This window comes from Castor canadensis, chromosome 19, assembly GCF_047511655.1.
Source record: "Castor canadensis chromosome 19, mCasCan1.hap1v2, whole genome shotgun sequence".
Taxonomy (NCBI): Eukaryota; Metazoa; Chordata; class Mammalia; order Rodentia; family Castoridae; genus Castor; species Castor canadensis.
The window spans coordinates 42,566,185-42,594,124 of record NC_133404.1 but is presented as its reverse complement, the minus strand read 5'-3'; the positions used below and the strand labels follow the sequence as shown (position 1 = coordinate 42,594,124).

Sequence of the window (27,940 nt, the reverse complement as noted above, 5' to 3'; positions counted from 1 at the left end):
CTTGTGGTGGTTTTTTTTTTTTTTTTTTTTCTTGAGATAGGGTCTCTCACTATTTGCTTGGGGCTAGTTTCAAACAGTGATCTTCCTGATATCTGCCTCCTGAGTAGCTAGGATTATAGGAGTGAGACACCAGCCCTGAGCCCAAGCCCACTTTTAAGCTTCAGAATCTCCAACAGGGCTGCAATAACCCTGGAGCTCTTGAGGACAGATATAAGCCAAGGTCACACAGTCCCCCATGTCCCCCCCCCCCCAAAAAAAAAACACTCATTAATGACCAGGAGTCAGACAGGTCCTTTCTTCACTCAACTTGGTGGCAGTCCTTCCGCAATCAATCACACTAATGACATAACATCCTTTTTTCCCACCCCAGTCCGTTGGTGAGAGCAAGGGGGCCACCATTACCTCGATATGCCACCCTCAGAATCTGAAGAGATAGTAAGGGACTTAACCAAAGTCACACACTGAACAGAGGACAACCCAAACTTTGATGGCACCAAACTTCAAAGGTGTTCATTAACTTTTCTTGGAGCAATGAAACAGATCAGATAGGTTCTTTCCACATGTGCTTCCGGGCTGTCAAGTGAAAGCAAAAGGCTGGCTGAAAACACTTCTCCAATGTAATTAGCTAATGGATGTCACATCCTGTACCCATGGAGCAAGCAAAGGGAAGGGCACTGAGCCAGATGCCCACAGCAGACCAGGCTGATTTGGGGGTGTGCCATGCTCTGCCTCATGGACAGCAACTCTCTCCTTCCTATGCAGGACTTTCTCTTTCTGTAAGAAAAGAAAAAGTTCAAGCAAACACCCATGAAAAACTAAGGATGGAGATTAAGTATAAAACAAACACCAAAAGGCTGGGGATGTAGTTCAATGGCAGAGGGCTTGTCTGGCACACGCAAGGCTCTGGATTCCAAAGCCAGCACCACAAAACAAAACAACAAAATTCAAAATATTGAAATGTTGGCAGTAGTTCTAGATAAAGGATTTAGTAGGGAGTTTTATTTCCTTTGTATACCTATCTGTATTTCCTACGTTTTCTACGAGTATTTCTTCTATAATTATTTTTAGAGTTTCAAAAGAAAAATAATCCACAATCTGGGTTAACCTATCAGGATTTTTTTTTCACTAAAGAATAAAAGGACTTCTGAACTCTGGAGGGTCTACCACTATTTCCAGCATGGCAGGAGCAGAAAAAAGTACAAAGCTCCTGGGATTTCAGTCCAATGGAGAGCTCACCCTTGACCCTGCTGAGCTGAGGACACAAATTATCACTTTCTACCTCTAATAAACAGGGAAGTGCAACTCGAAGCCACCCTCTCTTCAAGTGCCACCAAAATCTCTGCTCCACGAGTTCAGACCTCTGCTCACGGAAGGACTTTCAGAGTATCTGCCCTCTCCATTGCTGGGCCACAAAAAACTACCCACACCACTTCGTCTGCACACCTTCTCCATTAGCCGGGTCCAGGGAGCCTCCTTCCATATTTTACTTCTAGAAAAATCATGCTTCCTCCTCCTCCAGTTTCACAAGCACAGGATTCCACCTGAATCAATCGTCTGCCACTGCGTAACTACCAGCTATAGTGGCTAGTTAATGTTGAGGGAAAGGGCTCATTTTCATGCAACCTGAGGAAAACAACCGGAAATCAAAACCCAGAGTTTGGGAGTATGTCCTAGCCCCAGCAAGAAGGGGCGCGGGGGACATGCAAGTGCCAGAGACAGAAACATCTGTCATTCTGTAGCTTCATTTTTGATGGTCAGTTAATATCCCAAGTTTATTCATCGGTCTCTTCCAAGTCTGGTTAGTGAGTCAGTCTCCCTGAAGACAGTCAGTTGAGGGCCTGCAAAACTGAATTTCTGGTCTCCTAAGCTCAGAGCCAGATCCCAAGGTACAGCAATCCCCCAGAAGTAAAGCTGCCCAGGAGGATCATCGCCACTACAACTGCACCCCCACGGTGGAGTGCATCTGCTACATCTAGCTCTCTGGTACCTCCACGTGGCGGACTTTAAAATCCAACCCCCACCTGTCTGTCATGGGCCCAACTCTGCCTTCCAGCCATTCTCGACAAAGGGTCTCTCAGAGCTGCATGCCTTCACGCTTTACTTTACTCAATCTTACTTGCCTGAAGAACTCCTATTGCTCCTCCAAAGCCCAGTTCAAGAGTCACCTCCTCTCTGAAGCTTTCTTTGCATTCCTAGGCATTTCCTTCTTACTTTTCCCAACAGCTCTTTAACCACAGAGATATTAGAGAATATAAGTATACATTGTAGCCCATCTTTTGCAATATTTGACCTCTCCTGAATACTTTGAGCTCCTAGAGGAAAAAAAACAAAAACAAAAAACAAACCTCATTTTGTTTCCAGAAGTTTTTATCAAAGCATTGGAAAACAGCATTAAACTATTAAGAGTAAGAGAGAGACAAAAAGATTAGTTAGTTACTTAGTTACACAAAGTTCAAGAACTGAATCATCAGGTTGGCAGAGTGGCTCAAGTGTTAAGAGTGCCTGCCTAGCAAGCATGAGGCCCTGAGTTCAAACCCCAATACAACAAAAAAGAATTGAATCATCTACATCTAATCTCAGCCAATGGCTGCAATATGGCCGGAAAGTAGCATGAATATCGTTAAAATCTGAATTATGGCAACAAACATTTGAAATAAGTACTAAACTGTTGACAGAACTTACCTTGACCTGCACAATAACCCTGTGAGGTTTTGTCTGCAGTTAAGAGGGGGAAACTGAGGTACAAGAGAGGTTAAACAATTCATGATGTCACATTGGTAAGTAGCAGAAGCTAAAGGTCAATTTCTGTGGTTTGCATGAGGAGCCACAGAGCTCCAGATCAGGCAAAGTTGGGTTTGAGTCCAGGCTGTGTCACAAATGTGACTGAGTAAGTCATCTATCCTCTCTGGGCTTGTTCCCTTGTAAAATGGGTACGACCTCTTTCTCCTGGAGTGTGCACAGGACTAAGGTAAATTAAAATTGGTCCTCCTGCCCAGCAGGCACTCTAGAAATGCTCGTTTTTCTCCTCCACTCTCCTCTCCTTCCCTTCCTAAAAGCTCAGTAAAGCCACGTCTCCCTGGACTGCTGGAGGCTTTTCCAGACAGGTCAGGTAGTTAAGTTAGGCCACTCACCACAGAAACCCTTGCCTCACCCCCCTTATCTCAAAGTACATCCCGCATGGGGGCCAGAGAGCTTTTAAAATGTAAATATTCCTAATTACCCTGGAGACACAATCCCAACTCAGGACAGAAAGCATCCCCCCAACCCTCTCTAGACACTCCCCTCTCCCTCTCCTTTTCCTCCTCCAGCCCCCACAGGCCTCTTTCACTTCCTCCAGCTTGCCAAGTTCTCTACTGTTCCACACACGGTTAACTCTTAACCCTCCTTTGGTCGTGGCCCAAACGTCACTTTCTCAGGGAAGCCTTCCCTGAGCCTCAACTCAAGTCAACCTCTTACTCCTGTCTTCATCTTTCTCCTCTTTCGTTGTGTACTTGCCACAGTCTGAAATTATTAGTTTACCACTCCCTATAAAGATTATCCCAACAGCACCTTCTGAGGCTGGGGGCAGAGCTCAACGGTAGCAGGCTGGCAGAGCAAATGTGAGGCACAGTAGAGACAAACAAACAACAACTACAACAACAAAATCAAAGACACCTTCTTAGGACCCTTCCCAGGTCACGCTAAGGTGAACTTAGCACCCACTGAGTAGCTATAATTCCAGCACTCAGGTCTGGAGTTCCAGGCCACCTGGGCCACGGTGGGGGGGGGGTGTCTGTGGGGGGGGGAAGGGAGAGAGAGGGGGAGAGAGAGGAAGAGGGAGGGGAGGGGGGGAAGAGAGAGAGAGGAGAGAGAGAGAGAGAGAGAGAGAGAGAGAGAGAGAAAGAAAGTAAACCACCTACCCTGGTGCCTCAGAGTCTCCTTCCTTGATTTGTAGCCTACTATATTATATTTTTTACTGTACCATATTTTATTACTCCTTATCTTCCCACATACACACTAGAATAAAAACTCCACAAGGGCAGTTATTTTTGCTGGCTTTGTTCACTGCACCTAAAACACAGCTCATACCTGCTAACAAATCTTTGCTATTCGATGGATTCTCTTTATTATTCATTACTGGGTTTTCCCATTAGGCTAAGAGCTCCCAAAGTAAAACGTGGTGCCTTTCTGGTTTACCACCTAGCCTCAGAACCTGGCCCAGTCATGGGCACATAGTAAGTGCTCAGTAAAAACTTACAGCAGTCCCAGTCCCGGGGTAGGGGGGAGAGGCTGAGGCAGGAGGAGCCCTTGGGCCCAGGCCTGCACAACACGGCAAGGCCACAACCACCAGTGAAAACACTGGAACACGGTAAGAAGAGGTGCAGTGACACACCAGGCTGTCCCCCTCCTGCCACTGAGACATGCACCTGCCAGGTTTAGGAAACAGACCCCTGAAGTCCCCCGGAGCACCGCCCCCCAGGCCAGGCACCTATGGGGCGTCCACAGCCTGTGCACTCCGCACCCGCTACCCCTGCGCCCAGCGCCCTGCAGGCCCTGGGGGAGGAAACCGGGCTGCGGGCAGCGGCAACCCTGCCCCAAAGACCGCCCTCCTCCCCCTACCCCGCCACCAAGCCAGGTCCTCACTGCCAGTCCCATCTGGGCTGGTGCTGCATGTCAGACATGCCGCACTCCAACCAGGACTTTCAACGCTCCCTCTGGCCTACTCCAAAACACAAAAAAACAAAGTTCAAATCCCCGAACGGCCCCTCGGATGTCAAGCGCGGCCGGCGACCCTAAGGGCAGGCGGCCCCCTTCCCCCACCCCGCAGAGGCTGGTCCGAGGCCAGGAGGCCATCTGTCCTCCCGGGGGTCACACGGCCCTTCCCCAGCTCCCCAGGTTGGCAGGCCGAGCCCGCCTCCCGCGCCCCGCGCCCCGCGCCCCGCGCCCCGCGCGCCGCGCCCGGCCGGGTCCCCGAGGACCGCGGACCCCGGGGCCGAGCGGGTACCTGCGGCTGCGGGCGGAGGGCGAGGCGCCGCTCGGGTCGGCCCGGGACGGGACGGGAGGGGACGGCGCGCGGCGCGGGCTGACAGGGCGCCGGCGGGGACACGGCGGCGCCGTTATCCGCGCCCGCCGGGGGGCCGCGTGTCGCGCGGGGAGCGGCGGCCGGGGGCGGGGTGGGTGGCGCCGCGGCCCGCCAGGCGGCGGTCGGGGGAAGCGGGGCCGCCGGGGCTGCAGGGCCGGGCCATGGCGCCGCCTCCGCGCTGGGTTCGGCCTGCAGCCCGTGTGGGGCGGTCCGACGGCGGCTCGGTCGGCTCGGGTGGCGGAGGGGAGGGGGGGGCGACACTTGCCTGACGGCGGTGGCGGCGGCGGTGGCGGCGGCTGCAGGCCCCAGGCTCGGCCGCGCGCGTCCCCAGCGCCGGCTGCGGGAGCCACAACATGGCGACGGCGGTGGCGGGCGGGGCTGCGGCTCCGGGGGCGGAGCGGGGGCGGGAGCCGGGCTGGCGGCGGGACCTGGCAGGGGCCGCGGACGGGGACGGGGACGGGGATGGAGGGGAAGGGGGGGTGGGGACGGGAGAAGGCGACTCGGACCTGGGCACCGGCCAGGGCGGTGGCGGCGGCGGCGGCGCTGGCGGCGGGGCCTGGGCCTCCCGCCCGAGGCGGGGTGGGGACGGCGCCGCGCGGGGCTGCACCGCGACCCCACCGGACACCCCGCCGCCCGGGCCTCGGGTCCGGGACGCGCCGAGGCCGCCCACTAGGGGGCCGCCAGCCGCCTCCCGAGCCGGGCCGCCGTCCCCCGGGTCGAGGCGCTCGGGGGAACGACGCGGGGCTTCGCGGGCTGGGCCGCCGCCACCCGCACAGGTTTGGCCTCCGGGGTGACCGAGGGCCGCGAGCTGCGTCGCACCTGGAACCTGGACCCGGCGGGGAGGGCGGGCGTGGATCCCGCGACTGGCCCGGAGCACCGGCCGCTGACCGCGGGGAACCAGGAAGGAGGCGACGCTTTGCCAGAACCAGAAGGGCGGCCACTAACATTGAGCTGGGCGAGCTGGGCGCTTGGGTAAGGAGCGTGCGGTGAGGAGGCAATGGAGGGCGCAAAGGGTGAAGATGCTCTGCACCAGGCTGGCAGGGGGAGCGAGATGGAGCAGGCCTCTAGCTCAAGGAGCATAAGGGCAAGACAGGGGTTTGGGGTTTCGTTTTACGGCCCCCCCCCCCCGCCATGTGAAGGAGAAACCTCGAATAAAGGAGCTGAGGGGACATGGAATCATTAATGGTGCAAGATTCCAGGAAAGGGAAGGAGGGAGGAAGACCAAGGGCACTTCGTCCTACGAGATTTAAAGGATGCATAAAGATAGAAATGTTTTGCCAGTGTGGTGGTGCATGTGTGTAATTCCAGCAGTGGGGAGGCTGAGGCAGAAGGATCACCATTTCACAGCCAGCCTGGGCTACACAGGGAAACCCTGTATCAAAAACAAGGCCCGACTCAGTGGCTCCAGCTTGTAATCCTGGCTACTTGAGAGGCAGAGATCAGTAGGATCACCACTAGAGGCCAAAAAGTTTGCAAGGTCCCATCTCAGCGAGTGGCTGGGTGAGGTGGCATGTGCCTGTTATCCCAGCTATGAGGACAGGCACAAATAGGATCATAGTCCATGCTGGCCCAGGCAAAAAGCGAGATACTATCTCAAAAACAACCCCCACAAAAAGGGCTGGGGAATGGCTCAGGTGGTAGAGCACCTGCCTAGCAAGCCTGAGGCCCTTACCTCCAGGAACTTACTTTTTTCCTAATTTTCTCTGACCCCAAAATGCTCCATTGTATTCTCTCAGGAAATGAGAGAGTACCCTGAATGTCTGAATGTCACCCCATTTATACTCCCCCCCAAATACTGTACCCCTACCTGTGAATAAGCACAATGCACAATGTGTATGTGACTGTTAGACTGGAGTGTATTTGTAGCCACTAAAAATTATGTTGGAGAAAAAGATTTACTGACATAGGAAATACTTGTAATTAAAACACTAGCGGAGTGGCTCAGGTGATAAGAGTGCCTACATTGCAAATGAGAAGCCCTCAGTTCAAACTCCAGACCCACCAAAAAAAAAAGAAGCAGCAGCACATTACAGGGGCTTTTATTTTCTCCTGTGACTTCTGTATTTTCTTTTACAGGGCATTTATATTTCTTTTGGAAGCAGGGAAACTGACATTTTTAACTAGATTTTGTTACTGTTTTTTGAGACAAGGTCTCACTGTGTAGCCTAAGTGGGCCAGGAACACTCTGTGTAACCCAGGCTGGCCTCAAACTCACCATCCTCCTCCCTCAGCCTCCATATTCCTGGAATTACAGGCTTGTGCTACCACACTTAGCTTTAAAGTATTTTAGAGGAGGGTACTTTTTAAAAGATACTAATGAAGCTCAAAAGTTGAAGATACTAGGATTCAGGAAAGGAAATTGGGAGTGGGTCTTTAGCAAGCAGAGCTGGATGAGATCATCCCAGACAGAAGGAACAGTACAAAGACCAGAGGGGCAAATGGACCAGGTGCCCAGGGAAAACCAAGAACGCTGTTCTGCTGGAGCACACGATTCATGTAGAAAAAGAGTTAGGGAACTCACCTGGAAAGGCAAGGTAGGGCTAATCCAAAAACAGTCTGAATGCAAACTGAAATTTGCAGGTCAGGAGGAGTCACTGGAGCTTGCACAGTGCAGGTGATGAATTTTGAGGCAGATTTTCCTATAACCTCTTACTCAGTGAAATTGTATGTCTCAGCCCTCAGTCCCAATATTTGGGCATTTGACTGACTCAGGACAGTGAAGTAGGGACAACAGTCATTGAATCCAGCTGTTCACAGAGTGACAATTGCTTCTCTGGTTATTACCACAACTTTTGCTCATAGACAAAGACAGAGTTATGTAGAGAGAACAAATTAGCAAAGAATGAAAACAAAAAGACAAAGAAATATGCACTTAAAACCAGGGGTCAGAAAGTTCTTTTGGTTGTGCTCCTCTGTGTATTTCTTACACACAAGACAAAAGTTTCTTGATGTGTATTATCTTTATGTTATACAATGCATGCTGATATTTTTCAGCTTTATTATGTCTTTTTTAAACGCGAATCAGGAGTTGTCACATTGATTCTGTTACTACTGGGTCACAACATACCTTAAAGGATAATGAAAGAAACCAAACTATTCCCTGCTATCTTTGCAGTTCTCATTGTGGACACTTCTATAACCATGACCTTAAGCTTGCCATGTTTACATGTCCCAGAAATCAACACAACAGACAAGATTCCCAGGATCAGTAAGGAGAGAAGTGGTAGAAGGGTTAGCAGGAGCCATATTTGGGTTCCTCTTCACTTCTCAGTAAATATTTCCCAATAGCAGGTCTATAAATATTTTGTTCTTTGCCCAGCTTGAGATACGGATTGAACTTCAAACAAGGCAAACTGTAAACCAAAAACAACTTTTCATTTGAATGAAGAAAATCATGGACTGAAAAGGAGAAGCAATGTGTCTTGATTGTGGCAGTTGTCTTATCTGTGACAACACCTAGGAGCAATCTCATCCAACACTTTGGGAACATTAGAGGGCATTGAATATAATCCCTTATAAATTTGGAACCAATGAGAAGATTAAAATATCAACTTTATTACCAATAAAGCTGAAGAATGTGAATCAGATGGTGACAATGGCTTTCTAATACCCTTCCCTTGAAGAGTTCCAACCTCCATGCAGTGGTCTAGCACTAACCCCATCTAATAAGAAAAGGGCAGGCTGCTCCAAATCCAGCCATTAGGTAAGTCACTCCAGGAAGAATCAGGACAAATTCCCCCCTTCAGCCTTTCCATAGAAACAAAAGGATTATCTGGGCGTGGTGCAGCACATCCCTAATCCCAGCTACTCAAGAGGCAGAGGTGGGAAGATCAGTCTGGGCAAAGTTAGAGAGACCCTATCTCAAAACCAAAAGTACTGGGAACATGGCTCAGGTGATAGAGCACCAGGTGTGAGACCCCAGATTTAATCCCCAGTTCCACAAAAACAACAACAACAACAACAACAAAAGACCTTTGTTTGGTGCCTAACTCAAGTAGTAGGAAAAGACTTGAGTTTTTCAGGAGTGACTCACTAGTCCAGAGCGTTTGGCAGCCATGGCAGTAGTGGCATGTTTGATTGGAGGGGATGGAAGCATTGATTCGAGTCTACTGACAGGAAGGCAGTTAATGCTCATAGAGGGCCTGACCAGCTGTGCGTGGGTGGATCCTAACAATCTGCTTTAGGAGTGCTGTGAGGCTTCAGGATGGTGCCAGGCTCTATGCTGGGCCCTGAAGAAACTTGGCTCGTTGGAGAAGGGGAAATGGGCACATAAGCAACATGAAAAGGTGGATGAGGAAGGAAGGAAGTTCGGAAGCAAATCAGTTCCTGTGCCTTGTCTCTACCCCTCCCCTCAGAATCACCATCTCCTATCCCACTTAGCTGAAAATGGCTTCAACTTACTTTGGTTTGGGTTTTAGTTTTGTTTTGTTGTCTTGACACAGGGTCTCATCATGTAGCCCAGACTGACCTTAGACTCTCAATCCTCCTGCCCCAGCCTCCCAATTCTTTTTTTAATAGTGAAAATGATAATAAAGTTTATTAGAACCAATTGTTTCCTCTCTCTCCCTCTCTCTACTTCTCCCCCTCTCTCCCTCCCTCCCAGAGTCTCATGCATAATAGACAGGTGTTCTACCATTGAGCTATACCCTCAGCCCCACTGTTACTTTAAACGGCTTAGGGCTGGTACGGGCATCAAAGAAGGTCACATGGTAAGGTCACCTTCTACACTGACAAAACACATTGCACATAGGCCCTTCCCAGGCAGTGAGATGATGCAGCTGTACACTCAGAGACAGCTGTGGCAGTGCACATGTCGGCGATCCTTTTAAGAAGGAATTTCACAGTACTCTGAAGAGCCTTAATAGGGAGATGACTGCCTTTGACTCATCAGTACCACTCCTGGAAACTTTTCCTTAAGAAATAATCCTCCCTAAAAGAGAGGCCATGTGCACAGTATTTACTACAATCTTATTTGTGATGGCGAGAAGTTGGACACATAGTAGCGGTTAAGTAACCGATGGTGCTCAGCTGTGTAACTGCACACTAAGTACACAGATAAAGGGAACAGACTTGCAAACCATTTGATTACATATTAATTTGAAAAGGATACAATTGGCTAGAGTGTACTAAGCACCACTGACTGTAAACTTAAAAGGACCAGTTCTGTGAATCATAGCTCATTATTCTTAAAAAGATACAATTGTGTATTTTCCCTTTTGTATGACCCAAGAGCAGCAGGAACCAGACCTCTCCAAGTGTATAACTGAAGAGAGTTAATGAGGGGACAGTGGCAAAGGTATGGATAGGGTTGAGGGAAGCCAACAGGAATAGGGGAGGGCCCTGGGTCTAGTTCTGCTGGGAGGCCATCATCAACCATCAGCATAAGGGCCAAGGACATGGGACAGCTACCGGTGCTGTAGGAGAGGAGGACCAGCAGGAGCTGGGGAGCACCCTACCTCTTTCTCTCAGCAGTCCTGCAGTACCTCCCACTGCCCACTGGCTGACCCCAACAGTATGCCTAAGGACAAGTGGGCCCGGATGACACCATTCTTCAAGGTCAGCCTTGAACTAAAGATCAGAGTAAGGAGGGTGGAGAGTCGTCAGGAGGGGCAAAGGCAGAATAGCCAACCGATGAGTGATTATCTCAATGTGAGGACAGGGGCTCCAAGGGTAGCTCTGGGGTAAAAGCACTGAAGAGAGAAAAACTGCCTACGCACGTGGCCAAGAACCTGAAGGAAACCTAGAAAACCAAGTTAACTACAGATAAAAAAAAGCAACCAAAAAAACCACAGGTACCCGGGAGCAGGTGGGACAGGTAGAGGGGCAGAGTTAGCTCACGCTGGGACAAGGGTGAAGGCCAAAGTGGGGCCCTTTTTCTTTTTCATGATGCTATTGATTGGAGTCTGGCCCAGGGAAGAGATTAATCAGAGATGTGTATGAATGAAATTCCTCCTTTGTGCTTTTAGCTTACATTTCTTCTTCATAACTAAACTTCATACACTGAACCAACAATTATTTGGTACCTATCCTGTGCCAGTAACTGCCAGGTCCTGGGGGTAGAGAAAGAAACAGAATTGACCTCCTTACTGTGTAGTTTACATCCTGGTGGGGGTGGACAGAGAACAGATAAGTATATATGTCAAGTGGTGATAAAGTGCTATAGAGAAAAGCACAGCAAAGCAGAGACATCAAATCCTGCCCATCCCACTGCCTCTTAGAAACCCCTTGATTTAAATAAAGCACACACTCACCTGAGTGCCTGAGGAAAGTGGGCCATGGGTGTCTCTCACCTGGACTCAGACCACAGCATCCAAATCAATCTTTCTGCTCCCGGCTTCCTGCAACCAGTCCTCTGCTCTAGTGTGAGACTCTTCCTGAAACCAATCATCTCAGTACCCTGCTTAAAACTCTCCTGCTTCCTGTCTAAGATATAGAATAACAGCTACCCTGCTTATCACAGTCCCTTTCTCCTCTCCTGGATCCATCCTGGTCCTGCCTCTACCTCCCTCATTCTCCTTTCACAGCACTAATTGGCAACTCTCTACTTACTCCTCCACGCCCCTAGACTGTCACCCACAACTGTACTCCAGCTTCCCTCCCTTCACAAAGGATCTTTCAGAGCCCTCTTGTGTGATGAGTGCATTTTACAGGTGCCTATACATGCATTTATCATATTACATAATCTTATTTCTTGGACTTAAGGCATGTAGAATTGGGTTAATGTAACACAGGGGTCAGGATGGTTTATCCATTGATCCACGTGTGGCCTCTTTTTTTGAGGGGGAGGGGTGTTGCTGGGGACGAAACCCAGGACCTCACACAGCTCTGGGTAGCCTTTTGTTACTTATCACACAGTCTAAAAACTAGAATCCATAACTGACCCATGTCCCACTAATCCAGTGCTCAATTTCTGATTACTGCCAGGGATGTAACTCAGTGGTAGAGTGCTCTTGCCTAGCACATGCAAGGCCCCAAGTTCAAGCTCCAGAACTTAGGGGAGCAATCTTATATTTATCATTTTCTTGATCTTAAAAGTATTTTTATTTAGAAATATTTTATGAAAAATAAAAAAGTTAATAGAAGAAGTTAAGAGGCTAAGGTAAATGAATCATGAGTCGGAGGCCAGCCTGGTGTACAAAGCAAGACCCTAAACAAAATAAATAATTTTCTAAATTGCTCTAGTTTTCCACAAAGCTGAAGTTAAAAGTTCTTGCTTTGAAAAAGCAATTTGAAGGATCAAGTGGTAGAGCCACTGCCAGCACGTGCAAAAATATCTAGTCATACTTTTTGCTTTTTTGACCATTTTTTTAAATTGACACTTTTTTTTTTTTTGTGGTATGGGGTTTGAACTCAGGGTTTATATCTTGAGCCACTCCACCAGTCCTTTTTTATTTTTTGGTTTTTTTTCCTTTTATTCATATATGCATACAATGTTTACCAGTCATTTTTTGTGAAGGGATTTTTTTTCAAGATAGGGCCTGGGCTGGCTTCAAACAGTGATCCTCCTGATCATCGTATGAGCCATCAGTGCCTGGCGACACATACAAATGTTACTTATTTCTGGGGTTCCTTGAGGTGTCTCCATACATGTGTACATGGGTTTTTGCCATTTTTATTTTCTTTCCCCAGCACCAGGGATCAAACCCAGGGCTTTGTGCCTGTTGGGTAATGCTCTACCCCTGAGCCCAGCCCTCCATTTTTCTATTAATTTCCACAGTTTCTTTAATAATCCTGTCATTTATTTTTGGAATTTAGGTATCAAGAGGTTTTTTTTTTTTATAATTTTCAAAAGTGCACATATGTATTTACATATGCATATTAGTTTACGTATATACTCCCCAAACATATAGTGTGAACTTTAGCTTTTTTCAATTAAAAAGGTATCATTTGACTGGAGACATGGCTCAAGCAGTAGAGCACCTGCCTCACAATCGTAAAGCTCTGAGTTCCAGCTCCAGTCCCACCCAAAGAAAAAAGTTATCATGGCACACACACCACCCCAGGACTGTTTTTCACTGTCTCAGGCTTGTGGCGGGCAGCTGAGCTTATTCTTTGTGGCTATGCAGGTCTGCTCAATGTGTGACTATGCTCACATCAGCTTGTCCCATGCAACATGGGCTGTCAGTGCCCTGACCTCTTCCCCTAGACCCAACTGTGACTTCAGCCAAATACGTGCGGGCTGGCCTCAGGGGACCCCTTCCACAGACAGTTCCCACTGCAAGTGCTAGGCCTTGGGGCTCTCCAATTTCTGCTCCGGAGCCTTCCTAGTGGTCACAAGAGTGCACTCAGCCCTCTCACAGGCACAGCTTGGGAATAGAGCTAATGCAACCTTCAGTCCCAGGGGATGGAAGTCTTCTATCCTTCCAATGGACAATCCCAGGAGACATCCTATACACTTTTCAGAAGTCTCCATGGAATCACACCCCACACTTTTCTTACAGCCCTGCCTCCCTGTGTCCTCCCTGCCACACCTGCTGTCCTCCTCACCATCACTTCTCAAATATACAACCTGGCCAAGTCTATCTCAGGCTCTGCTTTTGGGGACCCAAATGAATACAACCAACTCCCTGATAGCACTTAGGTTGTTGCAGTGTCGGGTATTGTGAACATATTACTAAGAATATTCGTGTAAACCATGTATATAAAAGTGCAAGGGGTCCTTCTGGTGTGCTCATATAGGAATTGAATTGCTGGTCATGTGAATGTTTAACTTTATAAAATAATTCTAAACTGTTTACAAAGTTTACTAAATCACTGATGATGGATCGGTTGACTCCTCTAAAGTTGTCAGATGGCAGGAGGGGGAAATCTGAGGCAAAGATAGAGGACCTCCTTGTGAGCTACAAGAAGGAGTCGAAGGTGGGTGCAGGTGCTGACTCTGAGGTACCCATAGGCACCAGTGGAGGGGGAGGGGAGGAGGGAGGGAAAGTTATGACGTGATTTCAAAGAGAGAAGAGGAAAGGATCAGAGTGTCAGACACTGATTTGCCTGGCTGGTAAGGGACCTGTTGGTCCTGGGAGCCATGGGAGGAAAAAAGCATGCCAGAAAAGAGGCTGTGAATCTGGATGTGGTGGCAGGAGGAGCATGAGTTCAAGGCCACCTGGGCTATCACAGTGGTGAAGATAGGGATTGCAACTGCCTGGCAATAAAGACTGAAGTAGTGTCTTGGTGGCTACCATCAGGGCAGATGACCCAGAACAGAGAAGAAAAGAGAGGAAGAAAAGCAACGCAGTAAGCCATATGCCACCCAAGAACCCTGTTGCTGAAATGAAGGAGAAGTAAGACATTAACCAGAGAGGGTTCTGAGTCAAGTGAGGTGTGTTTTCTTTCTAAAGGTCAAGAAAACAGCAATTACAGATGCTGGCAGAAGTGGGACAAGATGGCCTGCTGGGGTACTACACCCACTTAACAAGGCAGTGAACGGCAACTCTGAACCAGATTGCCCACACGACCATGTTACCTTCAGAGAATGCTACTAAAGAGGATGTAAATCCCTGTCCAGAATCACACTGCTAGTAAATGGCAAACGCAGGATTGTAACCCAAGTCATGAGTCCAAAGCACCCAGGCTGACCTAGCCCTATACCAGAGATAAGCAGTGTTCTTGTATCAGGCTGAGGAAGGAGGGACTGTTGGGAAGAAACTCAATGCTTATGACTCACATTTATTTACTGTTTAGAATCAGTCTCCTTCCTGCTCACATATACAAGCAATATGGACTTTTAAAGCTGACCTGCTTGAGAATTTCACGTTACACAGAAGGAAATTCAGACAGAAGGACCAGGCCGACCTTTCTGTAGTCAGAGAATGAAGTGGACATGATCAAGAAAGTTCCAGCTGAAGATTCAGAGCACTCATGTGGCCCCCGAGTCACCCAGCCTTTGGGCCAATGTCTGTCATAACACAGTTTGCACATATTAACTTGGTTATCGTGATTATTAGGGTTGTGAGATTATTTCTCACCCATCAACATTTTCTGCTGACTTCAAAATACCTGCCTAAAGAACAGACCTTTATGAATTTATTTATTGGCAGGACTGGGGTTTGAACTCAAGGCCTCACACTTGCTACATAGATGCTCTGCACTTGAGCCACACCCCTCAGTCCTTTTTTGCTTTAGTTTGTTTTTACATAGGGTCTCTTGCTTTTGCCCAAGCTGGCCTCAAACCTCAATCCTCCCATCTCCACCTCCCAAGTAGCTGGGATTACAGATGTATACCTCCACACCTAGCCTTAGGCCTCATTTATTTTTGACAAACTCCTGCATGCAACAAATGCAGAGGAAAAACCAACCCAAACCAGAAGGCAAAGGAAACTGCAATGTCATGATCAGGTCACAGGCTAAAACCAGAGAGAAAAAAACCTAGGCGCTGTGCTAAGCAAACTGGGCAAACAGGACCCAAGGTCCTGGACATGGGGACAGATCCTGTTGCTATCGATACGCCCAAACCCCAAAGGTCATAGCAAAAGTAGCTGAGAAAATGCCAGAGCTCCAGGGTATCCAGTAGGTCAGGAAAGGCCTGAAAAAGCAGATTTAAGCAAAAAAGGAAGTGGCCGCCTGACCCAGCTTGCAAATTAACCTCCACACCCAACCCACCCACTTCTCTGGAGGTCCCGTTCATCACCACGTACTTAGAGCCGGTCTTGATGAGAGCCAGGTGTGCAATTTAAGGTTTTCTGGTAGCCACATTGAACATGGAGACGGAAACAAGTGACATTACTATTATTGTTATTATTATTATTATTGGCAGTACTGAGGTCTTGAATTCAGGACCTTGAGTTTTCTAGGCAGATGCTCTATCACTTGAGCCATGCCCCCAGCTCTTTTCTGCTTTTGTTATTTTTCAGATAGGGTCTCAAGCTTTTTGCCTGGTGCTAACCTTAAATTTTGATCCTTCCACCTACACCTCTAGAGTAGCTGGGATTACAGCAGTGAGCCACCACATCTGACCCAAGTGAAATTAATTTAAAAAATTACTGTAGCTTGATATATCAAAAGTATTATAATCACCACCACCCCCCAAAAAAATAAATGAAAGTATTATCATTCCTTCTTGTAATTAATACAATGGGCAGTTTACCTTCTTTTTTCATTATAAATCTTCAAGGTCTTTCTCAATTTGAAGTAGCTCCAGTTTGGGAGTCACGTGACTAGTGGCTCTTGTATTGGACAGCTCAATCTAGAAAACCAGACTTAACATTTCTCCTGAGAGTACTTCACTGTTCTTTTTTCTTTCTCTTTTCTTTCTTCCTTCCTTTCTTTTTAAATTTTTTATTCATTTATTCACATGTGCATACATTATTTGAGCCATTCCTCCCCCGCCCCTCACCCCCTCTCTACTGTCCCACCCCCCTTCCTTCCTTTCTTTTACAATTTTTTCATTGTTTAAAGTACATTTTTTAAAACTGGGCTCCAGTGGCTCCCACCTGTAATCTCAGCTGCGTGGGAGGCTGAGATCAAGAGGATTGAGAAGCCAGCCTGGGCAAATAGTTTGCGAGACCCCATCTCCAAAATAACCAGGGCAAAATGGACTGCAGGTGTGGATTAAGCAGCTTTGCAAACATGAAGCCCTATATGTATATACTTCCTTATTTTATTTCTGAAACAGGGTCTTGCTGTTTTGCCCGGGCTAGCCTTGGGTCTCAAGTGATCCTCCTGCCTTAGCCTCCTAAGTAGCTAGGACTACAGGCCTGGTGGATCTTACTTTGATTAATCCATCCTCTGTGGTGCTGGGGATTCAAACCCAAAGCCTTGCACATGACAGACAAAGCGCTCTCACTGAACTACAAACCAGCCCTCTTCCTTCCTTCCTTTCTTTTTTATGGGGGGTGGTATGGGATTTGAACACAAAGCCTTGCACTTGCTAGGCAAGTGTTCTACCACTTGAGCCCTGCCCCCGGCTGCTCTGTTTTGCTTTCGTTATTTTTAAAATAGGGTCTCACTTTTATACCCAAGCCTGCCTGGACTGCGATGCTCCTATTTATGTTACCCTGGATAGCTGGGATGACAGGTGTAAGCCACCAACCCAGCCTTCTTTCTTTCAACATGTTGAATTGGAAAGGAAGTGAGAGAAACCCCCATGTTTTGAGAGTTACTAGTTTGAGCCTTTAAATGTTACAGGCACATCTTTCCCAGCCAATTTTGCTTCTGTCTCTGAAAGATGGCAATTTTTGTTTTTCTGGGGTGTTTTGTTTTGTTTTGTTTTTCTTTTTTGGTGAGACTGGGTTTGAACTCTGGGCTTGCACTTGCAAAGCAGGTGCTCTCTGCTTGAATCACACCTTTAGTCTGTTTTGCTTTGTTTATTATGGAGTTGGGGGCGGGTCTCAAGAACTATTTGCCCAAGCTGGCCTTGAACCATGCTCCTCCTCATGTCAGACTCCCAAATAGCTGGGATTAAACTCATGAGCTGCTGGTGCCTGGCTGTTTTTCTGTTTTAAAGTCCCTGATGGACTGGGAATGTGACTCAAATGATAGAGCCCTTGCTGAACATGCATGAGGACTGGAAAAAAATTCCCTGGTGCACAGACTCTTTGGGGACAATAAAAAGGTGGGGAATGTGACACATATGCATGCTATCAGACATCCATTCCCTCTAGTAATTTATGACAGTAAATAAGTATCAGCTATGGGTCAGAGACCCTGACTAGGGCTATCCGTATGCAAATGTTACCTGGCTTGTGAAACCTACAATTTAGCAGCAAAGCCAGATAAATAATTACAATAAAACATGGCCAAGTGCTGTGATAGGGCTAAGAAGCTCCCTGGGAGAATAACTTAACCCACTTGGGGAGGTAAGGGAAGGCTTGGGCGTGCGAGTGGAGAGAACAGTGTCAAAACTGAAACCTGAGGACTGAGTAGGGGTGACTAAGGAAAGGGGAGGAGAGAGGGCTGGTGAATGTCACCAGCAGCAGCTGGAAGGAAGGTCCAGGAGCCCTCAGCTGCTTAGCATGGCTGGCACATCCGGGGGGAAGGTGCGGCTGGGATGTGCATTGTCTTTGGGCAGTACTGTGCGTGGTGAGAGCTGGAAGGCAGGATGTTGACAAATCTGGAATGCACAGGCCCAGAACAGGAAGTTCTCCACCCCAAAACATTCCCTCACAAGTCCTGTCCAGGTTCACCAGTTACAGAATTAAACACGTTACAAGTTTTTCTTTAGAAAAGCATGAATCCCTGGAATAGTGGTTACTCTTTTTTCAGGCTATGTCTGACCTTGAAGCCTTATTTTAGATTCAGAAAATTGAACATGATCAAAGTCCCATGTCATAAGAGACACATAAGAGTACACATAAGGCCATGAATGCTGGCATACAGCTGTAATCCCAGCACTTGGGAAGCTGAAGCTTCAAGAGGACTGTGAGTTCAGAGCCAGTATGGGCTACATGGTGAGACCCTGTCTCAAAAAAAAAAAAACAAATTAATAAAATTTAGAAGTTAAAAGTACAAATAAAATACAGGCATGGAATAGTGACAAATAACTGCTCAGCCAAGGTCTGGGCAAACTTCACATAGGGTATGACACTTAAATAGGGTCTGCATGGGAGGACAGTCTTATAATGGTAACCATACTAGTTGCTATAAGTAGTAACATACTATTTATAATAGTAACCATAATAGTCAGGCACTACTCTAGTGGTTTTTATTCATTAGCTCACTTAACGCTCATTTTTAAAAACCTAGACACCATAATCCCTGCTTATAGGTGAAGAAACAGAGGCACAGGGAGATAAAGTGACTTGTCCTGAGCACTTGTAAGATGACTCCAGAGCTCATTTCATTGACCCTTATGCCATATCCCGGGGCTGTAGGTGACCAGGTATGTCTGGATTGTAGGATAGAGTTGGCAAAGTGCCTCTGAGATCAAACCAATGAAGGAGGCAGAGGCCAAACACTGCAGTTTTCACCATAAGCACACTGAAGACGGCTCGTGGTAGGCTTTAGGTATGTTAAGTTTTCATTACCGAGTGTATACGTAAATGATGGCTATTGACTGTACCTTTGAATGTGCACTGCGAGAACATTACATTCACATGCAGATTTACACTGGTCCCATTTCCACAGTGACTCATTACTTCATCAGAATCCATGGGATCCCTTAACCATCAAGAGGAAAATCAGGAGCCAGCCCCACATTAGATCTAGGAATTGAAAAGCAGTTGAAGGGACAGGGTGTGGCTCAGTGGTAAAGGGCTTGCCTAGTGTGCATGAGCTCTGGGTTCCAGCCCCAGCGCCAAAACTCCATACATTCATAAACTCTTAAAAAGGAGAAGAAAAGGCAGCTCAGCTCCCGAGAGGGCCCAACGTGTAAGTCCCAGTTGACAGGGGCTGGGGTTGTCCGTACTCTTGGCCTCTACCTATAGGGCTTCCACATTCACAACAGGGCTCTTTCCTCTCTAAGAGCTCATAAAACAAAAACCAAGGCCCCTTCTTTTAGCCAGAGAAGTGTAGACAGGAAGGAATCACATATCCCCACCCTCCACCATCACATGTACACAATCCAACCCAGAAGGCTGGCGCCTCCTCCTCCCAGCTGCCCTTGCAGCTGTCTGGGCACTCCACAAATCTTCCAGAGAGACTTTGAGTGGCTCCATTAATCTCTCTGTACAGAAAGTGCCTTTGATTTGGGGGAGTGAGCTTTCTTCCTGACACCTTATGCTAACTGCAGGGTTGCTGCATTTTTTAATAAATGATTTCACAGCCCAAGTTGGTAAGCAGAATGTTCTGCAGCCCCCTGACCTGACCTTAGGAGGGTAAGTCCTCCCAGAAAACGTGGATAGATCCTTTGGGGATATGGTGACAGGGAAGAGCTGGGGCGGGGGGGTGGGGAGGGAGTCCAGTTTGACTCTGGCACCAGCTTGCTGTGATATGCCCGGGCCACTTCCTTTCCTGGGGGGACTTAGGGGGTCTTCATCCTAAATCTTTCTCCTGTGCATCTTCCTTCATTGAGAAGGTCAGAGGGAAACTGCTGAGATAACAGCTGTTTGTTTACTTATTTTTAGTTTAAGGGATGGAACCTAGGGCCTCACACATACCAAGCATGCACTCTACCACTGAGCTATACTCATACCTGAGATTAAAGTTGTTTTCAACAGGGTTGGAGGAGTGGTTAAAGTGGTAGAGTGCCTGCCTAGCAAGCACACAGCCCTGAGTTCAAATTCCAGTACCACAAAGGAAAAAAAAAAGTTATTTTGAATAGAGTTTTTAAAGAAAAGTCAGGCCAGACAGGGTGGCATGCATCTGTAGTCTCAGCACTCAGGAAGCTGAGCAGGAAGATCTCAAGTTCAAGGCCAGCCTGGGTTACATAGCAAGACCCTGTCTCCAAAAGAGTCAGTTTGATATCTGCTGGTAGACATTGACACGTACGATCCTACTTCGTTCTCAAATGATGTAAATTTTTTATTTTGAGACAGTCTCGCTGTGTACCCTAGGCTGGCCTGGAACTCAATCCTCTTGCCTTCACCTCCCAAGTGTTAGAATTACAGGTCTATGCCACAAAGCCTGGCAGTGAACCCTCCTGCATTTCCACTTTACACAGAAGGATAAACTGATTGGCTCTTGGCTCAAAATTGACCTGTGTTTCAAAGCCAAGTGCATGGGACTTACTTAACCTATGAGCAGGCAATAGGCTATCTCTGAAGGAAAACCCAAGGCATGCCATTGTGACTGACAGGTCCAAAAGACCTGCATGCTGGGAAGCTTGCATCCCAGTCAGCTGAGAAAGCAGCATGTCAGAGCTCTGCATTTGGAAGATGTAGTTCCTTGGGCTTTTTCTGGTCTGGGATCATCTGTCCTAAATGTCTGAATTCTTACTAAGGGACACCATATCTACCATGGCACAACAGGAAACCTCATTTAGCCTTCCTAGGGCCTCCTGCTTTGTACTAACTCCCAGTTCCTCCCTAATGCATTCTTCTCCTCCCAATTATTTCTTTTCTTTTTGTGGTACTGGGGCTTGAACTCAGGGCCCAATGCTTGGTAGGCAGGTGCTCTACCACTTGAACCAATCTGCCAGCTCTGCTTCTGTGTTGGGTATTTTCAAGATAGGGTCTTGCTAATTTTTGCCTGGGCTGGGTTTGAACCCAGATCCTCCTGGTTTTTGGCCTCCCAAGTCGCTAGGATTACAGACATGAGCCACCAGTGCCCAGTCTCAGCAGTGTGTTTTGAGAGTGTTTACTCTAGGTCAAATACTGGAAGTAAAAAGTAAGTAACAAGGCCTTTACCTCTAGGAAGCTCAGAGTCCAGTTGAGGGCAACAGATACATAATTAGAGGCTGAGTTTGTGGACAGCAGAGTGGTGTGAGGGCTTCCCAGAGGAGGTGATGCATGAGCTGAATTTGAAAGGATGGAAGAATACTGAATATGGGGTGGGATGGGCTTCCCAAGGGGAGGAAAGGAAGCAGCTTCTACAAAACCGAGAATGTGCAGGCTGGGCAGATGCAGGGCTCAACCCTGTAATCCTAGCTACCCGGGAGGTGGAGTGGGGAGGATTGTGGTTTGAGATCAGCCCAGGCAAAAATGCTCATGATAAAAATGTTTTATCTCAACCAATAAAAGCTGGGCATGGTGGTGCATGCCAGTCATTGAAGCCACATGGGAAATGTAAATAGGAGGATTGCAGTCCATGCTGGCCTAGGCCTAAAGCAAGACCCTGTCTCAAAAATACTTAAAGCAAACAGAGCTGAGGCTGTGACTCAAGTGGCAGATTCCTACACAGCAAGCACAAGGCCTTGAATTCAAACCCCAGTACTGCCAAAGAAAAACAAAGTGAAGGGGTGCAGCACTCAAGCAACTACAGACTCTGTTTTTTCCTTTTTGCGGTACTGGGGTTTGAACTCAGGGCCTACATCTTGAGTCACTTCACCAGCCCCTTTTGGTGTTTTGTTTTGTTTTGTTTTGTTTTTCCAAGATAGGGTCTCTCAGAACAATTTGCATGGGCTGGCTTCAACTAGTGATCCTCCTGAGCTCTGCCTCCTGAGTAGCCAGGATTACAGGAGTGAGCCACTGGCACCTGGCAGAACCACAGACTCTTAAGCATAAGAGAAATGAGATGGCCAGAGAGGCAGGCAGCTTATGATAAAGAATTTGGCCTTACCCTGAAAGTCATGGAACCTAGGGAAAGATTTCACACAAGAAAGGAACACTATGGATAAATCACTGTGGCTTCAGTGTGAATAGCTCGGGAGCAAGATTGCAGCGAGTAGACAGATTCACGCAGTTATCATAGCGTGAACCAAGGTAGTGATATCAGAGATGGAGGAAGTGGACATTAAGAAAGTAGGCTAGCAGCTGGGTGTTGTAGCATACTTTAATCTAGCACTCAGGAGGCTGAGGCAGAAAGACTGTGAGTCTGAGTCCAGCCTGGGCTATATACTGAGATTTTGTCTCAAAAAACAAAACAACACTGTTAACAACAAAGCCCAGAAAGTAAACTAACAGGACTTGGCCACTAAGTGAATTTGAGAGGAGAGCAAGAGAAGACTCACCGATGGTAATCAGGTTTCTTATGTTTATGCTTCATGGAGACTTGGAAAATAGGAAGAACAGGTCTTTTATGGGGAAGCAGTGGGGATGGGAAGGTGTGACACTTGGGACGTGGAGTTTGAGGTGTCTGCTGGACACACAAGTGGAGATGTCCAGAAGCAGTTAGTAAAAGGTCTTATAGCCAGGAGACCACGGCCATAGGCACTGAGAGTTAAGTGAAGCCACAGGAACAGGTAAGATCAGCCAGAGCCTGCATGCAGGGTGAGAAGTCACTGCAGGATCACACCACTGGCACAGCAGGCTGAAGAGCCATGGTGGAGACCGAGAATGGTCAGCCAGAGAGGTGGAAGGTGACTGGAGAGGGGGACCTGACGGCCCCTCGGGGGACCTCAAGTAGCTGTTTTACAATTTCAGCAATGGAATGGGGTGGAGACCAGCTTTCAGTGAATTAAAGAAGGGTGCACTGAGAGGACGAGGCGGGATGACCCTATATCAAAACTCAAACCAAAGAAAGATGTAGATAATGGTTAAGTGGGTATGTGTATTTATTAAAATTCAGTGGAACATGTGCTTATCATTTGTGCATTTTACCATATGTAAACAATATTAATAAAGTACCCAGCTTAAAAATTTTCTAAGAGAGATTTCAACATGATCATGAGCTGGAGAGAAGGGAAGGATGAGAGTCCGAGGGAGAGGAGGAACAAGTGGGAACCAGGCTCCTATGGAATGGAAGTGCTAAGCCTTGGCAGGTAGAAAGCTTGACTTCAGACAGGAGGCAGTCTGTCTGTCACAGACGAATGGGGAGACAGGAATATTTATGGAGACTGGTAAGTTGGGAAGGGGAAGGCAGGAAGTTGAAGCCACTTCCATTTAATCCTTTCTTTCCCCTGTAAAGCTGGACCCCATGTTTGTATATAAATTCTTTGAGACTTCTCCCTCAAAAAATGGAACTTAATCCGTCCCCTTTCTTTAACTCTGTGCTGGACTGGCTTCTAATGAGGAGAACGTGGAGGACTGATGGCGTTGCTCCCATGCTTACGGTTTTGCTTTGCTTCAGATGAAGTTTCATTATGTTGGACTCAAGTGATCCTCCTGCCTCAGCTTCTCAAGTGGCTGGGACTACAGTCATGTACCACTGCTCCTGGCACATGATTAGGTTTCAAAGGCTGTGACTTTTGTCTTGATAGGATAACCAACTATCCTGGTTTACCTGGGACTGATGAGTTTCCTGAGCTGTGCAACTGGAACCTTCAATGCAAAACCTGGGAAAGCTCGGGACAAATCCCAATGAGACAAGGACCGCAAGAGGACAAAGGTAAATATACTCTGGGGCCTTAACCTGTTACCCATTAAAAAAGCACAGGATGTGCTTTTTTGTCCCCATCTTTGTACTCTTTCAACAGCTTTGTCTTAAAACACCAGACAAGGCCACAGGCCAGGATGCTTACAGATTAGGAGCCCTGTGTTGGTCGGTTTTTCATCACTGCGACAACCAAGAGAAACAATTTAAAAGGAGGGAAGCTTTATGTTGGCTCACAGTTTCAGAGGTTTCAGTCCATGGTCGGCTGGCTCCATTGTTCCTGGCTCCATGGCAGAGGGCATGCTTGTTACATGGAAGCCAGAAAACAAAAAGAGCTAGGGACCAAAAGGGCTTGTGGACAAGGTACATCTTTCCAGGGACACCCCCAGTGACCTCCTTCCTCCAACTGGGCCGCTCCTCCTACTTCCCATCACCCAATACAGCCACCATGTTATCAATCCATCAGGGCATTAGTTCATCAATGACGTCAGAGCCCTCAGGATCCAATCACCTCTCAATGACTGGATTTTAGTCACCAGTTGGGGACCAAAGCCTTCAACACATGAACCTTTTGGAGGGGTCACTTACATAAAACCCATAATAAGCCTCCTATGACTATACCAGGTAAAACTAGCAGGGTGTAAGGTGGTCACACAAATGACCTCTACTAGATCCCAAATCCCTCAAGGTTAGGAGTAAACATAGATAAGGGGAATTGTTACTTAGGAAAAGCCTCATTCCATAAAATGCCCTTGGTAACCCACAGAATAAACACAGATGTCAATCTGTCGGAGCAAAATCACAACATTTGCTCTTGGTTAATTTAAAAACCACCACTTTTGCTGGGCATTTGGTGGCTGCAGCAGGAGGTTCTTTAGTTCAAGGCCAGCCTGAGCTACATAGTGAGTTCAAGGCTAGCTGGACTGGGCAACATGTCCTTATTTTCCCATTAGCTTTACTACAGATAGGACCTCTGCAGTGTGGGTTACGATAGCAGTTGCCTAGGTTACTGCTATGGTTTGCACAGGAAGTGCCCCCCCAAAGGCTCGTGTTGGAAGCTTTGTCCTCAGTGCAGTATGTTCACAGGCAGGACCCTGAGAATTACAGGATCACAAGGGCTCTGACCTAATGGATTAATCCATTAACTAATGGATTAACGTAGGTCACAGGCATGCCACTGGAGGGTGTGGCTTGTCCCCGCCTTCCCCATTCTCTGCCTGCTGTCCACCTTAAGGTGAGCTGCTTTGCTCCACCACCTGCTACGTGCTGTGTGGTTCACTCTGCATAAGCCAAGAAGCAATGGAACCGAGGTACCAGACTGAAACCAAATAAACCTTTCTGCCCTTCAATTGTTTATCTTGGCTGTTTTGTCACAGCAATGAAAAACTAGCAGAAACTTGAAGGCCACTTTTTCTGAAAATACCGACTTCAGTTGGGCCTACAGATGTGTGATGGATGACTGAAATGGGATAAAAAGGCTTTGTATCTCTGTCTTCATAACATGTCTGTCCCTTTGCTGCCTTAGCCTTTGGGCGAGATTCTATACAGTTCTGCATGCAGACATGTTGATCATTTAAAAAAATATTTTGCTAGGTGTGGTGATGAATGCCTGCAATCCCAGTGCTGAGGAGGCTAAGGCAGGAGGATTTCAAGTTTGAGGCCAGCCTGACCTACATAGAGAATTCCAGCCCAGCCTGGACAACCACCTGAAATCCTGCCTCAAAAATAAAAGAGGTGTGGTGGGCACATTTGTAATCCCAGGTACTTGGGAGATGGAGGCAGGAAGATCCAAAGTTAAAAGCCTGACCAAGTAAAGTTATCGAGACCCTATCATCTCAAAAACAAAATATAAAAAAAATCCCCTGGGGGAATAGTTCAAGTGGTAGAGAACTTGCCTACCATGTGCAAAGCCCTGGGTTCAATCTCAGCCCCTCAAAAAATAAATTTCTGTTCAAGGCTTAATACAAGGTTAACTTGGTCTGTTGCCCATTGGAGTTGGCCTGTTTCTTCTACCCCACCCTTGTGCTTTTCTCCAATACCAGCACTGAAAGTCCTCAGCTCTATCATAAGGCCCAGACCAAACCAGGCCAGGACATTTTTGGAAGATCACGACATCCACGGCAGGAGGACCTTAGCAGTTACTTGGTTGAGTCTACTGGCTGTTAGCCTGCAAACCTCAGTCAAGGTCAGGATGTTTGCACACAAGGAAGAAAACATCCCTTGAATTTGTGCCCATGACCAATGGAACATTATCAGATTTGCCTGCCCCAATCAATAAAAAACTTGCCTCTTCCTTTGCTCAGGGACAGTGCCAGCTCCCTTCCGCTGGTGAGCTGATGTTCTAATAAAGAAGTCTTGCCTATCTTGTTCCTGACATTTGGCTCACTCATTTTTATTGCTTCTGTGTAAAAAGACCCCACTCTGGTATCAAGGACAAGTAGGTCACCCTAGTCTTGGGTCTTTCTTGGGTCATTTGCTCTAGTAGAAGCCAGCTGTTATGTTGCAAGTTGTCTGATAGAGAGGCCCACAGATGAGAAACTGAGGAAAGACCAGTTTGGTCAACTGCCAACCAGGAAATGCTGCTTTAATCCAATAGCCCAGGAAGAACTAAAAACTACTCACAATTGTATAAGTGGAGCAGCTCCTCCCCCACACAGGCCTTCAGCCCTCAGGACAGCTTGACTATAACTTCAGGAGACATCAAGCCCAAACCATCCAGCTAGGCTGATCCCAACCATATTATGGACAGAAACTGTTAGATAGCGTTTATTACTTTAAGTTGCTAAGTTTTGGGGGTAATAACAAATTAGGTAACTAATTCAGAATATCATTAAAAATGAGGGGCATAGTGAGATGGTTTCCAAGATCTAGCCCAGCTGGAGAACTTTCTGCAGCAGTTCTAGGCAACCTTTTTTAAATTTTCTCTTTCTAGATAACTCTAAACAGTGTGCTCCTCCACACTCCACACTTGCTGTGCAGTGGCCTTTTTTTTTTTTTTTTGCTTATTTCCAACAGCATTTTTTGGTAAAGGAATTTTGCCAAAAGATTATTTAGCTCTCCTACCAAGCATTCATCATTAACACCATCACTGGCTTTAAGACCTTGGCAGGAATGTGACCTGTCACTATTTTGACAAGGAAAAATGATTTTAAAGGAGAGCTTTAATGACACTGTAATCTTTAGAAAGAAATATCGCAAATGCTACATGAGCAAGCATTATCCTGTGATTTTTACCCCCCTAGAAAAATCAAATTGTACTAAATTGGCTATGGAGCTTTTCTAGTTTTTTTGTGGTACTGGGGCTTGAACTCAGGGCCTTCACCTTGAGCCACTCCACCAGCCCTTTTTTGTGATGGATTTTTTTCGAGATAGGCTCTTGAGAACTATCTGCCTAGGGCTGGCTTCAAATCGCAATCCTCCTGATCTCTGCCTCTTGAGTAGCTAGGATTACAGGAGTGAGCCACTGCACTGGACTTTTTTTTTTTTTTAAATGGCCCTAAAGCTTCCTTGGCTTTATGCCACTCTTTTCTTTTCTCTCTTCTTATCTTCCCTTCTTTTCTCTTTCCCTCCTGAGCCTCATGCCTCAGCCTCCTGAGTACTTGGGACTACAGAGCAAACAGGTCACCAGCTTACTAAAACTTGCTTCCCAGAAGCTTATCATATTCCCTATTAGTTTTTTTTTCAGCTGTTCACCAGAAAACATCACACCTGGATCACGCAGCCAAGTACAGTCACATTCATCCTGTGTATTTATTTGTATTGGATTTTTGGTCAATGTTTCACTTATAACTTTTTTTCTAAGTTTAAAAGTACAGCTCAACATCCTGACTTAATTAACTTTCAAACAATTAGATTGAGTTCCTGATCCATTTTTGTAAGTTGAGAATAAAATGTAACAAATTTCAAATTTAGCAAATAAGTAATATCACATAAATGAGTGAAACAACACGTTGGTTTAACTCCAGTCTATTAAATTATAAAAAGCCAATATAACTTAAAAGTTTTTTTTTTTTTTTTTTTTTTTGTGGTTCTGGGGTTTGAACTCAGCACCTCATGCTTGCTGGGCAGGTGTTCTACCACTTGAGCCATGCTCCCAGG

General features: G+C 47.0%; 1 protein-coding gene and 1 long non-coding RNA gene across 6 annotated transcripts in view; one reads left to right on the top strand and one right to left on the bottom strand.

Moving 5' to 3' along the window:
* Positions 1–11,677, bottom strand: part of Znf592 (zinc finger protein 592) — a 48,431-nt gene extending 36,754 nt beyond the window's left edge. For 2 of the 5 annotated variants that reach the window (XM_074061935.1, XM_074061937.1), the window contains exon 1: positions 11,314–11,677. The gene's annotated coding sequence lies outside the window, so the exon portion shown is untranslated. Of the gene's footprint in view, positions 1–2,345; positions 3,731–4,984; positions 5,004–5,327; positions 5,461–11,313 lie in introns of those variants that run through there. The other 3 variants (XM_074061934.1, XM_074061936.1, XM_020179977.2) reach the window with 3 other exon arrangements.
* Positions 5,728–26,216, top strand: LOC141419262 (uncharacterized). The gene is made up of 3 exons (XR_012444035.1): positions 5,728–6,034; positions 23,730–23,857; positions 25,885–26,216. It is a non-coding gene; the product is annotated as an uncharacterized lncRNA (long non-coding RNA).
* The last annotated feature ends 1,724 nt before the right edge of the window (positions 26,217–27,940 follow it).